Raw genomic sequence first — 13,476 nt, forward strand, 5'->3', positions numbered from 1 at the left:
GAATCAGTTTAGATAACACAATTAAAACATTTTTCGCCTGCCAGCTTTCCTATGTCTGCCCTCAAAATTCCCTCAGAATGGTGTCAATTTGCACTGTCTGCATACAGAATTTAGCCTTTCTTATTTCATCAGCATTAGAATGTACATTCCATACATGCATCTCCATACATGTGTGTCTGTGCTTTAGTTAAAAGAGAGCAGTTGAAATGAATGAAAGTAAAAAACATCCTCTCAGGAAATATTATAACATCATTATTTAATACAATTCATGTTATAAGTCATATATGATTTTAATATAAGCTCCAGTTCTGGAGCCCTCAGCACAAGGCCATGGACCTGCTGGAGTGAATCCAGAGGAGGGCTATGAAGATAATCAGAGGTCTGGGGCATGTGTCCTGTGAAGACAGGCTGAAATAGTTGGGGTTGTTCAGCCTGGATAAGAGGAGGTTCTGGGGACACCTTATAGTGGCCTTCCAGTACCTGAAAGGGCCTATGGGAAAGCTGGGGAAGGACTTTTTACAAGGCCTTGTAGTGAGACAGCACTTTTAGGATTAATGATTTTAAACTGGAAGAGGGTAGATTTAGGTTAGATGTTAGGAAGAAATTCTTCAGTGTGTGGATGGTGAGACACTGGAAAAGGTTGCCCAGGGAAGCTGCAGAGACCCCATCCCTGGCAGTGTTCAAGGCCAGGTTGGATGAGGCTTTGAGACACTTGATCTAGTGGAAGGTGGCCCTGCCAATGCATGGGGGTTGGACCTAGATGATCATTGATGTCCCTTCCAACCCAAACCACTCTATGATGATAAGCTGTGTCCTTTGCACAAGGAGAATTTCATTATTCCTCTTTCTTTAGCTCTGGATTTTGAGACAGAGCACTATGTTTAATTATTTACTGGTTGCTATAGAGGTGTTAAATGAACCTTTGCAACTGTCATATGGTGGATAGAGCACTCACCTCACAAATACCAAAGCAGATTTAGCAAAAATTTAAGATTCCACAGATTCAAGAAGCCCCATATTCCCATTTTCAGAAGGCAGACAAGAAAGGAAAAAAAACTTAACCCTGCACTCTACATTTAATGATCCAGGAAGCTCACAGAAAATGAGCTGTTTCACTTAGAAGTGCCTCCAGTTTCTCTTTTCCTGCTCCCTGCCACTTCACATTACTTCAGCGTATAAAAATGAGTTTGCAGGCTTTCAGATGCTGTTAACTTTCCAAATCTCTCTGGATGCAAACAAGTTCAATCTGTATAAAGAATACAATGATGCATAAAACAGTTACATTGCATTATGCACCAGTCTAATTTATTTCATGAAATATATAACAAATGAACAAATATATTTTGATGCCACAGTCGTGAACATTGTAGTCTTACAGTAATTCAGCATGACTGATTTAGTTTGAAACCATTATTTTTGAAGTGTGAGTTGATGAGTTAGCAGTGTAAGATGTTTCGGTTGTCCAGATGGGAATTTTATGAAAGGGTACAAAAATCAGTGAAGGAGAAAAGAGAAGACAGGAAAAAAAAAAAAAAAAAAAGAGAAAGAAAAAAGAAAAAAGCATGTAAACTGAAATACTCCATGGGGAAAAACCAAGACATGTTTGCACTGAAGAAGTGTTTGGTATCTTCTAAGAACCACAAATGGATTTCATTTAGATTTAGATTTGTGATTTTTGTCATTCTCCTTCATAAAACTAACCACTTCATCTTTTCCTAGTTTATGCAAAAGTACTTTAATGAAACATTTATTTACAGCTCTTTTTTAAAGTAATACCTGTCTAAGGGAAAAAAGCCAAGAAATTATACTCACTTTCCATCCCCTTCAGAGAATGCTGTTGTTGGGGGTAGAGGAAGGAATAAGGAGAGAGAAAAAAATAAGTAAATAATAAAAAAATCCATATACATGAGACTACAGGTAGGGTTCTTTTTCGAAAATATTGTCTGTCAGTCCTTGTAGTCAACAAGGAGAGGTATTATTTTACTGGAAATAATAAAGAGTTTTTTCTATGGTCTTGCACTTTTAATACTGCATTCTGGGTGATGACTATGTAAGTTTGAAAAAAAAAGAAATAGGAGCTTTGTGACTGAAGATGATTATAGGATAACCTGGAAAGGATGTAATTAGAGTCAAGGATGACAAGGTGACAGGCACAATTCAGAGACAAATGTACAGGCAAACAGCTGAGGCAGCTCTACATCTACATCTACATGTGCTGAGGACTTGTCCCAGATCCACTGAAGTGATTAAATGAAATGCTGGGAAGATGAGGAGGAACCCTGTACTCCTGATCTAAGAAAAAGTTATTTCATGTCCTGAAACATTTTCCCTTTATGAAAAAAATCATAAATAACATAGAAAAAAAAATTATGTAAGATTGCCAGCAAATTGTCCAGTCACTTTTGTGCTGATTTTATTTATGAATGCCCTAATCGGTCTTATTCCCTTCTGCTTCAGTGAATAAAGCTCTATAGGACAGCAAATGGAAGAGAAATAGTGGCTAAGTATAACCTAATAGCTGATAAGCAACAGCTGTACATTTCCTACTCACCTTTTGGATGAACCTTATATTTTGAAAAAGTGTACTGTGTTGCTAGCTTGAGCACTCAAACAAAACCTTAAATTAAAATCCATGTTGAATAACATGCTTAGTGCAATTAAAGCAGGGAATTCTTGAATAAACAATGTCCTTAGCTCACCCTGGTGAGCTGTAGTAAGCTGGAGCTGCTAAAGCATGGGGCATGGCCAGCATTCCTCCAGAATCCAGAGAGTTCATCTATATTAGTACCTTGCACAGCATAGGTTGAACTAATTATTATCTTTTGTCAAGATCTTCATCTTACAGATCTGCAAATAAGTAAATCTGCAATCTACTGATAGCTTTCAAGAAATTTCTGTCAGCTTTCCACAGGAAAACAGGCTTTTACAAAAGTGAGTTCAGACAAATGGAAACAAAGATGAAAAAATATTAAAGAAACAAGTCTGAAATATTTAAGCTTCCAAAGTCTCAAAATTGCCTGGGAGAGTAAACTGCACCAATGGCATTAATGAATTCTGCTTTAGGAAATAACGTAATTCCTCTTCACAGGTTACAGAAGAAAGTTTTATTTTTTCTACATATTCTATAAGCATGGATTGGTTAATACATGGGCTTCCTTTAAAATAAAACAAACATACATTTTTCAGTGGTTCTGCACTGTATCCTTTTTATATCACCATCAGAAATGTATGAGCATTGGGTCAGCTACAGATTTCTGGCATATACATTTCTTTTTTATTCACAGGTTTAAAATCCCTTAGGAACCATTTAAGAATCTAATTCTAAGCAATGACATTTATGATCATGTCTCAGGATCAGCTAAATCATCTGAGCACCCTTCCTTTAACCACAAGATGACCCTTTATTTTCAAAGTTCAGAATATGCTGAATAACCCTGGTACACAATCTGTGTATAGGAAGGACTCTCTTGCTTCCCTGAAATCTTTTCAATGTTTTCTGGATCATTAGAGACATCCCAGGAACTGTGAGTAACACCAAAATATTATATAACTTATTTCAGGCTTCAGTGATGGTGACAAATCTAAGATGGCAGAAAGAAGCCCAAAAGAGTACGAAGTAATTTAGAAGCAAAAATGTTTTAGTCAAAAAAATCTTAGGATTATATGGAATTCTCCTACCTCCCAGGGAAAATCAGAGACATTGACTACAGAAGTATTTCAGTTAGAGGTTTTTTCCTTGAGTTGTGCCCCTTGCAGTCAAGTTATTTTGAATTTTATTTATTATATCACTGCAGACAATCAATAGACTTGATCTAGACTGACAAGTCTGTTTTCTATAAAGAGAGCTTGAGGAGAGAGTCAATTAGAACATTTGGAAAGTAATTCCTCCAGAGAAGAAATCTGTAAGCAATCTAATTGCTGTCATTTCTCAAGTGGCACTGCATCAGCCTGTATTTTTTTGATACAGGTAAGCAGAGCAAAGCTTTTAAATAAAGGATTGAACTTTGTATAGCATAGGAAAATCAAGCTTTTTCAGCATAAAACCCCAAACCTAGCTGCTCTCAAAGACACAATTACAGGGATTCATGCTTCACTCTCCTGTGGATCCATTTTTCTCAGGCAAAATTGCAGGTGTAAAGTGCTATTTTTCTTCTTTGAGCACTGCTTGAGCAGCATGAGCGTCCAGCATCAGGCTCTTTGGCCTCTTGAACATCTTATTGAAGATAATGAATAGCTTCCTCTACAACATTAGTGGAGGTGTTCTCATTTATTGCTATCATATACTGACGATGCATTAACATTTTCCTGCAGAGTAGAGAAGTGATGAGGAAGCTCAGTTAACAGCATCCAATGTCACTTGGGTCCATGAGGACTGTGGGATTGTTAATCTCAAGCACTGTGTGGATCCAACTGTCATACTACAATTAATAGGAAGGGTAAATGTTTATAAAAGTGGCCAAAGAAATGTAACTTCCCTCTCTTTCCATTATTGGTCTCAACAGTTGTGTTGGGGTCACGTTGCTGGGCCCCAGGCACATGTCTGTGCTGTCCTAGCTGTTCAGACTGCCACATCCCTGACCCAGAGGAGGGGAAGGTGGGTAGATGCATGCACAGGATCGGGGCTGTAAGACATCTTTTTGTGGATTGACCCACCAGCATGGAGGCAGCAGTGTACTTCACAGGATCTCAGGGACTTCCACAGGGTTTCAACGAGAGATGAATCCACCTGAGCCAGGGCCCAGCTCCCAGGTAAAGACTTTCAGAAGAACTGCAGTTCTTTTGTGACTTCCACTTGAATGACTGGATATGCCACATTTGCAGGCAAAATCCCATCTTGTTAGGACATAGTAAAACTCTTCTGAAATGTGGGTCTTGCAGTTTGGAGTACTATTCCTTAATACTACTTTCTGCTTATTCAAATAAATTGATGCCCTTCATCAATATTCACTGCTGTTTCCTTTATTTTTCTATTTTATTTTATTTTTCTGTGGTGGTTGCTATTCCAAATTTAAATGCATCTATGACATAAGAATGTAGACATCCTTCCCTTTGAAAATGCTGTCACAATCCATTGCTTTCTTGATGTGCTACTTAGTCACATGGCTAAGTGAATGGATTTTTCTGGCTAGAAAACAACTTCATAAATTATAACTCTGCTTTTTCTAAAATGTGGGACTTTTTGCTTAGTTTTAACAGTTTCACCATTCTTAGGGTCATGAAATTAAGAAACTACTTTTGTTTCTTTTACAGCAGACAAAAGTTGCAACATGAAAACATCTTGGAAATGTCCACTGTTACAACCCCAGCACTGAGACAGAGTGCTTGTGCTGCATTCTGTGGGGTCTTAGTGAGGTCATGCAAAAGACTACATTTTCTTCTGTCATCTTGTGCACTGAGGCAGGGCAGATATATCTATGTATTTGAGTCTTGCCACAGCTGAGAGTAGCAGCTCATCAAGGCTGTAGAGAAGGACAAAGCTTTGGCTTCGTATTCTCTGTATGGCAAGAAAGCTCAATGGAGCCACAGAGAAACTAGTGCATCCTTTTGTAGGTTACCAGAATGAATTTTTGATAATTTTTCATTTAATATTTTGGAGGCATTTTTCATAACTGGGCTGTTTCTTTAGATTTTATGGTATATGGAGGCAGTAGTTACCTTTTCATACGTGTGTGTATGGTTGAAAAACATGTATCTTTGGAGATCCATTGGTTTTGACATATCATATCTAACAATGTGGATTCCTAAATGTAAGATATTGAGGAGGTAACTATCATGCTGGACAACTTTCTCAGTCTTTAACTTTTGCAGGAAATGGTAATTTCTTCAGGGGTTTTTTGTTCTGTTTTGTTGTTTGTTTGTTTGTTTTGGCTGGGGGCAAGAGCTTTATAGATTTTCTTAAAACAGGAAACTAAATCCAAAAATGATTTCATTTAGAATGAATTTTTTCCAGGACTTTGTAGAAGCTGTTCATATATTGGCTGTGTTTTAAGATGAACGTATTTCTTCTGAAGTGGAAAAGTAAGTTTTCATCTTTTGGATGGATTTGACATTTTAGATTAATTGGTTTCCTTTTTTGTATCATTATCATAGGCACTGTGGGACCAAGATATTTCTAGAAGTGGACTTTTGTGAAAGTGCTTATGTCCAAAATGGGTTCTAACCATAGACATTGTGAAAAACATACAAGAGCTAGTAATTACAGATGTTGAAAGCTCCTTTTGCAGGTTAGGGAAGCGTACTCTTCCCTACAGTGGATATAGCAATGGGCTATGAGCCTGTAAATCTAAGGTCTATTCCCAGTTCTGTCTTAGCCTGTCTTCGTTACCTCAGGCAATTCATAGACTCTCTGTATCCCAACACTGACCAAAAAATGTCAGTGATAACTTCTGCAATTTTTGACAGCCATGTTGAGATTAAATTATATGAGATTGTACAGTACTTTTCAGATTTCATGGATGGATGGATGGGTGAATGGAAGAAGAGGGTATATGGAATTGAATATTGTACTGAGTGCAAACTGTTGTTCTGATCTTTTTGAAATAGTTAATAAAAAATTCACAAGTAATATTACCTGTTGCAAAGACAAGATTAGGGGAAAACAGGAGCAGGATAATTCTTATCCTATCCATGTATCCAAATTGATGAGTTTACAAGAACAAAATGGTACAGTTGTGACCGGCAGAATAAGACTTGCTGTACCGACCATTTAGCAGTCTGGTAAAGAACTTTACTGTGGCTGTGCTCAGCTTCCAGTGATCTTATTTTGGATCATGCAAGCAGGTGAAGAAGAGACTTGTTTGCTAATTAGTGCTATGATTTGAGATGTATGGCTGTAATGAAACATGAAATGGCAGTCAGAAGCAATATTCCTGCAACCCTTGTATGCCAGCCTGATGAGATTGTTGCACTTCGTCAAAATCAGCAGGTAGAAAGTCCCAGAAGAAAAATACTAGATCAGGTGAGAAAGCATTATGTAATAGAGGGCAACTGAAAAGAGTGATAGTCCTAATTACACATGCAAGTGGAGAAACTAGTTAGGTTTTTAGTGCTGTGGTGACAAGACTTATAGTCTTCATTAGGCTCTTACTGTTAAGCATGCTGCAAGGAAATGCAAATTCGGAGCATCAAAGAGCAGTAGAAAATCCCTACCACATAATAGCAGTGGTGAGTACCTCACCGATCAGATCTGCTGCTGTTTAGTGAATTACATTATAGGAAGTACTGGTGTGAGTTCACCAGAAGCTATGAAGCCACTCCTCCATAAATATATCAAGTTGGTGCACAGTGCAGGAGTGGTTTGAGGCATCAAGAATAACACGTCCAAGATGACTGGCAGTAGCACAGGTATCTTTTTTCTTTTTCATGACATTCTATTTCAGATATGAACTTTCAAGGACTTTTTTGGAATAATATTAGATCAGACAAATTCTGTTGGAGAGCAGAAAAATCCATAGAGAACAAACAAGGCGTTTTCACTGAGTCCATAAAACAGCCACAGAGTGCTTTGTGGTACTCTTACTGCCTGACTTGGATATATCAAGCCTTTGTATCTGGCAAGGCTTGATGCATGCTGGCTCCTCTGCACTCTGTTTCATTCCTGTTTCCATGCTAAGGAAAAAGAGGGATATGCTCCACATGAAAACCCAGAGGCCAGTCTGACCATGTGCTGACTTTGATGACCACGGGGCAAAATCTGGGGTCATGTCATCACATTAACTGGTAGGTGTAGTCAAAACCTTCATTGCCAGCAGTGAGTGCTGCTTTCAGAAAGAATGCAACAAAAGAGCACAAAAAGGAGCATGGACTCAGGTTACAGCTAGTGGTTATATGGAAGTCTATCTATATCTCTGTACATTCCTGTTCCTTCATGGAAATGTATTTTCACAGAATCATAGAATCACAGAATCACAGGGGTTGGAAGGGACCTCTGAAGATCATCAAGTCCAACCCCGCTGCTGCAGCAGGAACACCTAGGACAGATCACACAGGAATGCATCCGAACAGGTCTTCAAAGTCTCCAGAGGAGGAGACTCCACAACCTCTCTGGGCAGACAGTTCCAGTGCTCAGTCTCCCTCACAGTAAAGAAGTTTTTCCTCATGTTGAGGTGGAACTTCCTGTGTTGTAACTTGGTGCTGTTTCCCATTGTCATATCACAGGGCACCACTGAAAAGAGACTGACCCAGTCTTGACATCCACCCTTCAGATATTTGTAGATGTTAATAAAGTCCCCTCTCAGTCTTCTCAAGACTAAACAGCCCCTGATTGATTTTCAAAACAGTCTTATTTACCAAGCATACATAATTGCTTGACGAAAAACAGTATTTCTATAACAATATAATATATTTTTCTTCTATGCATAGACTTAATAAGAGGTGCAAGACACTGAAATTCATAGGCTGAGCCATGACTTTCAAGATGCAGCAAAATTATTTCTGACTTTAAAACTTCCAATTAATTTACATTTATTCTAAAACACCTTCTGCTTTTCTGGTTCTTCCTCCAGATTTTGAAGTGGCTGTACCAAATCTGATCTCTGGCATGCCAGTTATTTCCTCCTGACTTTTCATTTGATTCACTTGTGCCTGATATTATCACTATTAATCTTTTCTGCTCTGAGACCCACCTGCAGCTTCAAGCCATGTCAGAACATTTTATTCCAGTTCATTAAAAACCATCCTTGTTTTTTTTCCTTTCTCCGTTCCTTCAGTAATCGATAATTTTACAGTTCCTTTCTAAGAGAGTGTTTCATTAGTAACCTATTATTATGTATAACGGGTTCTGTTAAACTTGCTGTAATCATGCATGGTAAATACCGTATTTGACTTTTCTCTGTGTGATCTGCATCTGGAAATAACAGGAAAAATATTACCATATTCTTATTCTGGGCAGCTGTGGAAAACCAGTCCTTCATAAGAGAATTTTTTTTTTCAATTATTGATTAAAATTTACCAATTGCCACAGGAAATCACTACTGCGAATTGAACTGTGTTCTTCCCCTCGCTATCTCTCCTTTGCTGCCCCTGAACTTGTTGAACTACTGTTCAGGTCAAAATATAGTACCTAGCTATATTTCAGTCACTGTATATTATAACATTTATTTTCATTACCTATCTTTTATGTAGCTTAAAATACATTAGATAAAAAAAATCGAACTGTATCTATTTCTTTTGTGTTAGTCCAGCTTTTAAAAACTGTGTACATTCAATCTTAATTCTATTTATTTTTTTACTTCCATAGCACATTATTCCTAATCATAGAAACAGAGAAGAAATGATGGTTTAATGGTATTTCAATAGATCAAATCCCTTCACTTTTGAATTTGAAATTTTTCCTGGAATTAAGTTGCATTGTACAATAATCACTTTATCTACAATGAAATATGGAAGTTAAATCGGGGCCTCAGATATTTAGAAAGTTCATCCTAGAGTCTGCTCCAAACTTCAACTATTCGATGTGTTTTAAGTTTAGTTTCCATTAATTTTTGAATATGAATATTTCATTGTGGATAAAGGTGAAGCTTTAGTTTAATTCACAATTCCACAAACCTAGACTTCTTCTCCTTTCTTTTTCCCCAATCCACAAAGGGAGCTCTTCAGAAATATAATGACAATTCATTAGTGGTATACGATACTAAATACTGTGATTGTTGGAAAAAGCAAATTTATCAGCTACAAAAACCATAATTTACTAAGCTATGTTAGCCGTCTAATGAAAAATTCAGATTCAAAGGCTTCTCAGAAAATATTCTATGGGGAAATGAAACTGACTTTTACAATGAATAACATAAATTACATGAGCCACTTAAAAGAAAAGGCAAAATATAGAATTTCTGATAACACATGGGACCATAATGTTACGACAGGAAAAAAAGCCCATGACTTAGGAACTTCTATTTATAGCTGAAACACTTCATACTACCTAGAAGATAAAGGAGACACCAAAGGAAATGTAAGAAAGAAAAATCTTTTTGTAAACCTCACATTTGTTGCCCTGGTGTAGGGAAAAGCACATCTCAAAAAAAGCTGGTCTTCACAGTCATATGAGAACATGTAACAAAGATTAATAAAAAGAAGAAAATGTTAGTTATTAACATGACTGATAGAAAGCTATTACTTCTAATTTATTTTTGTCTCCATATACATCTTTCTTCCTCTCTGTATAACCATTACCAGCCAAGATTATTTACTAGTATAAGGACAGGAAAAAATAAAATTGCCCTTCAACTGCATTCAGAAACCACAACTTGTCCAAACTGAAGAGATTTAAAAAGCATTACATTCCCAACTCAGAGTGGATTTCAAAATGTTTTGGATTACAAATTCCCATAGACTTATAAAAAAAGTCATTTCAGTATTTAGGTGTACAAAGTCTAGATTAGTCTATTCTTTGCTCATGAGCTTTACTGAAGATCATCAACCAAATTAAGTTTTCCTGTTCCATCCCTCATCATTGTTTCTCAGAAAACATACATATGAGGTGTATGGTTTCTCTGATCAGGGACAAATCTCTGTAACAGTTTTCTTTTTTAAAAAGCTGTATTTAATGCAGGAAAAAAAAAAATCTGTTAATTCTGGATTTCAAAATATTCTGCTTAAATACATTTTTATACTTCCTTCTCAATACAGATATAGACAAGAAATACAGTTGCAACTCTTGCAATGGGTAGAAAGAAACTCCAGGTGTCAGGAATAAAAACAAAGTCAAGAAATAGAAATATGACCCCTTCCAAGTTAGCAGGGCACTAACAATCCATACAGCCAACCTCAGCTTGCAAACTTTGTAAGAAAACTCTTAGATTAGCATATTGAAATTAATGACAGGCTCTGCTTTTGCTATTCACAAAATATATTTACCATGAAAATGGAACATCTCAATTCAATTAGCACAACCTTTGATTCAGTTGAAATATTTTGAGGCAGTTGCCATACAGACAGACGCATTAGCTGTGAAGTCTGTGGTTAATCTCACATGCAATTTGAGTGAGAGGCATGAATGAATCTTCTGTAGAGTCCATTCTTTAACAGTTACAAATATAAGTACCTAAATTTTGTTTATTGCTCTGGTAAGCTAGGTGATGTTAGCTACTGTGCTCATCTGCCTGCAACTTAAAACCTCATCACAGGCTCCTTTTCTTCATTGCTTGTATACCTATCTGGTACCAAAACGGCAGAAAGATGCTTTTACCACAGGAACTGGTGATTCTCTCTGGGTCCAGAGAACAGTTTCAGACTCACGGAATGAGTGAGATTATCAGGTGCAGGTGACCTCTATCTCCAGACTGGTCTTGAGATCATCTGGTTCATTGACCCTGTTCAGAGTAAGGTCAGTGAGAGTAGGTTACTCAAGGTTGTGTCCTGTTGGGTTTTGAGGATCTCCAAGGATGACAACTCCACAGCCTCTCTGGGCAACTTCCTTCTGTGTTTGATCACCAGTAAAAAAGCTTCTTATTTTGTTTAAATGGAATTTATCATACTTCAATTTTACCCCTTGTCTCTTGTTCTGTCTCTGGGTACTGCTAAGAAGAGTCTGGATCTGCCTTTATACCTCACATCAGGTATTCATACACATTGACAAGAATTCCCCATTAATATTCCTTTGTCCAGGCTCAAAAATTCAGTTCTCCCAGCCTCCTCTCACAAGAAAGATGCTCCAGTCCCTTAATCAGGCTCTTAGCTTGACTCATGTATGTTCGTATCTCTCTGGTACCGGGGAAACTGACACTGGATACAGCACTGTCTGTCAAAGGGTCTTTCAGTAGCAGCATGCTCATATGTTCTGCCAAGTGCTCTGCCCAATTTTGTGTTGTCTGCAAATGTGCTAAGAGTGCACTCTGTCCTATCATTCAGGTCACTAAGATGTAAACAATATTTGCCCCACCACTAGCCCATGTGCTACATTGCTGGTGATTGGCCTCCAGCTGAACCTTGTGCTGCTGACCAAGCCTTTGAGCTTGGCAGTTCAGTTTCATTTCAGTCCACCTCAGTGTCCATTTATCTATCATGTACTTTAACTCAGTGTGAGACCATGTTGAAGCCTTGCTAAAAATAAATTGTTCTTTCCTTACCTACCAAGCTACCCATCTCATTCTAGAAGGCTCTCAGGTTGGGTAGGACTGAATTTCCTTTTGTAAATCCATGATGACTACTCCTAATTGCTTTAGTGTCCTTAATTTGTTCAGAAATGCTTTCCGAGATTAGTTGGACCATCACCTTCTCAGGTGCCAATGTGAGGCTGACCTGCTTGCAGCTCCCTGAACACTCCTTGCCTCTCTTGAAAACAGAAATTATATTTACTTTCTTCCAGTCCTGAGAAACCTCCCACCAGTGTCATGATCTTTCCAACATTATCTGTACTGGTTTCACAATGGGATGGCTCAGCTCACTCAGCACACCATCCCATCAGGTCTTCGTGTTTCTCCTGTCTGTTTAAATCTGTCCCAACACAATCCTCATCTGCTAAGGGCTAGTCTACTTTCTGCCAAACTTTCACACTGGTCTCGGGGGCCTGGGATTGATTAGTGCCACTTTTGCCAGTAAAGACTGAGGCAAAGGAGACATTGAGTACCTTAGGCCCATACATATCCTTTATCTCCAGGTCCTTGTCCTATTGGTTCAGCAGCAGGCCCACTTTAACCTTGTCTTCCTTTTACTGCTGATGTACTTTGTACATGCCTGCAAATGCTGCAAAGGTAATTGTTTACACTAGAGACTGTACAGTTAGGGCTCATTAATCAAGAGTGTTTTTTCGTGTAAAGTCCTCAAGGTCATTTCTCTTACAGCCCTTTTACTTGTGCTGACCATGGCCCTGCCAGGACTGAGGCAGCTTCAAAGAGGAAAACTAATTTTAGATATCGGTAAGGAAACATTCCACTCTAGTTTGCGTCTGGTTTATGGCCTTGGAAGAAATTCCTTTAGAGGGTTTTTGTGTAGGCATTAGCTATGTTTCCATTAGTAAGCTGGTTCAAAGCAGTGGTGCTGCTTAGAAATGAGTCCCTTGACTGTCACCATTTACTGAGAGTAACGTCAGTTTCCAGAGTGGTTTTGGTAGGTTGGAACTCTGTCCCTTTTGGAGGAAGATAAAGAAAAGCTCTTTTCAAAAGTGCTCTAATACTTAATGGGAAGATTAAGATCCAAACCCCAGTGTGGGCTGTGCCATGACTAAACCCCTCGGTACATGCTGCTGCCTTTTCCCTTCAGAAAGTTTTGCATAACAAGCTGTTGAAACGCTCTCCTCAGAAGACGAAATCCAATCTGAAATAAACTCTCAGCACTCCATGTAGTAGGATATGCAAGAGGCCTCTGCCCAACCTGCTTTGATCTAATGATCTACACATTTACACTAAATTGCCTGCTAAATTCAGCCTAGCTGTAGTGAAAACAATAAATAGATCACAGTAATATAAAGAAGTGAGTTAGACTGGGGCTTATTAGAGCAGAGATGTGAAATAAAGACTGAGGAATATGCACCCTGTTTCT

Source organism: Apus apus, chromosome 1 (assembly GCF_020740795.1).
Source record: "Apus apus isolate bApuApu2 chromosome 1, bApuApu2.pri.cur, whole genome shotgun sequence".
In the NCBI taxonomy this organism is placed as follows: domain Eukaryota; kingdom Metazoa; phylum Chordata; class Aves; order Apodiformes; family Apodidae; genus Apus; species Apus apus.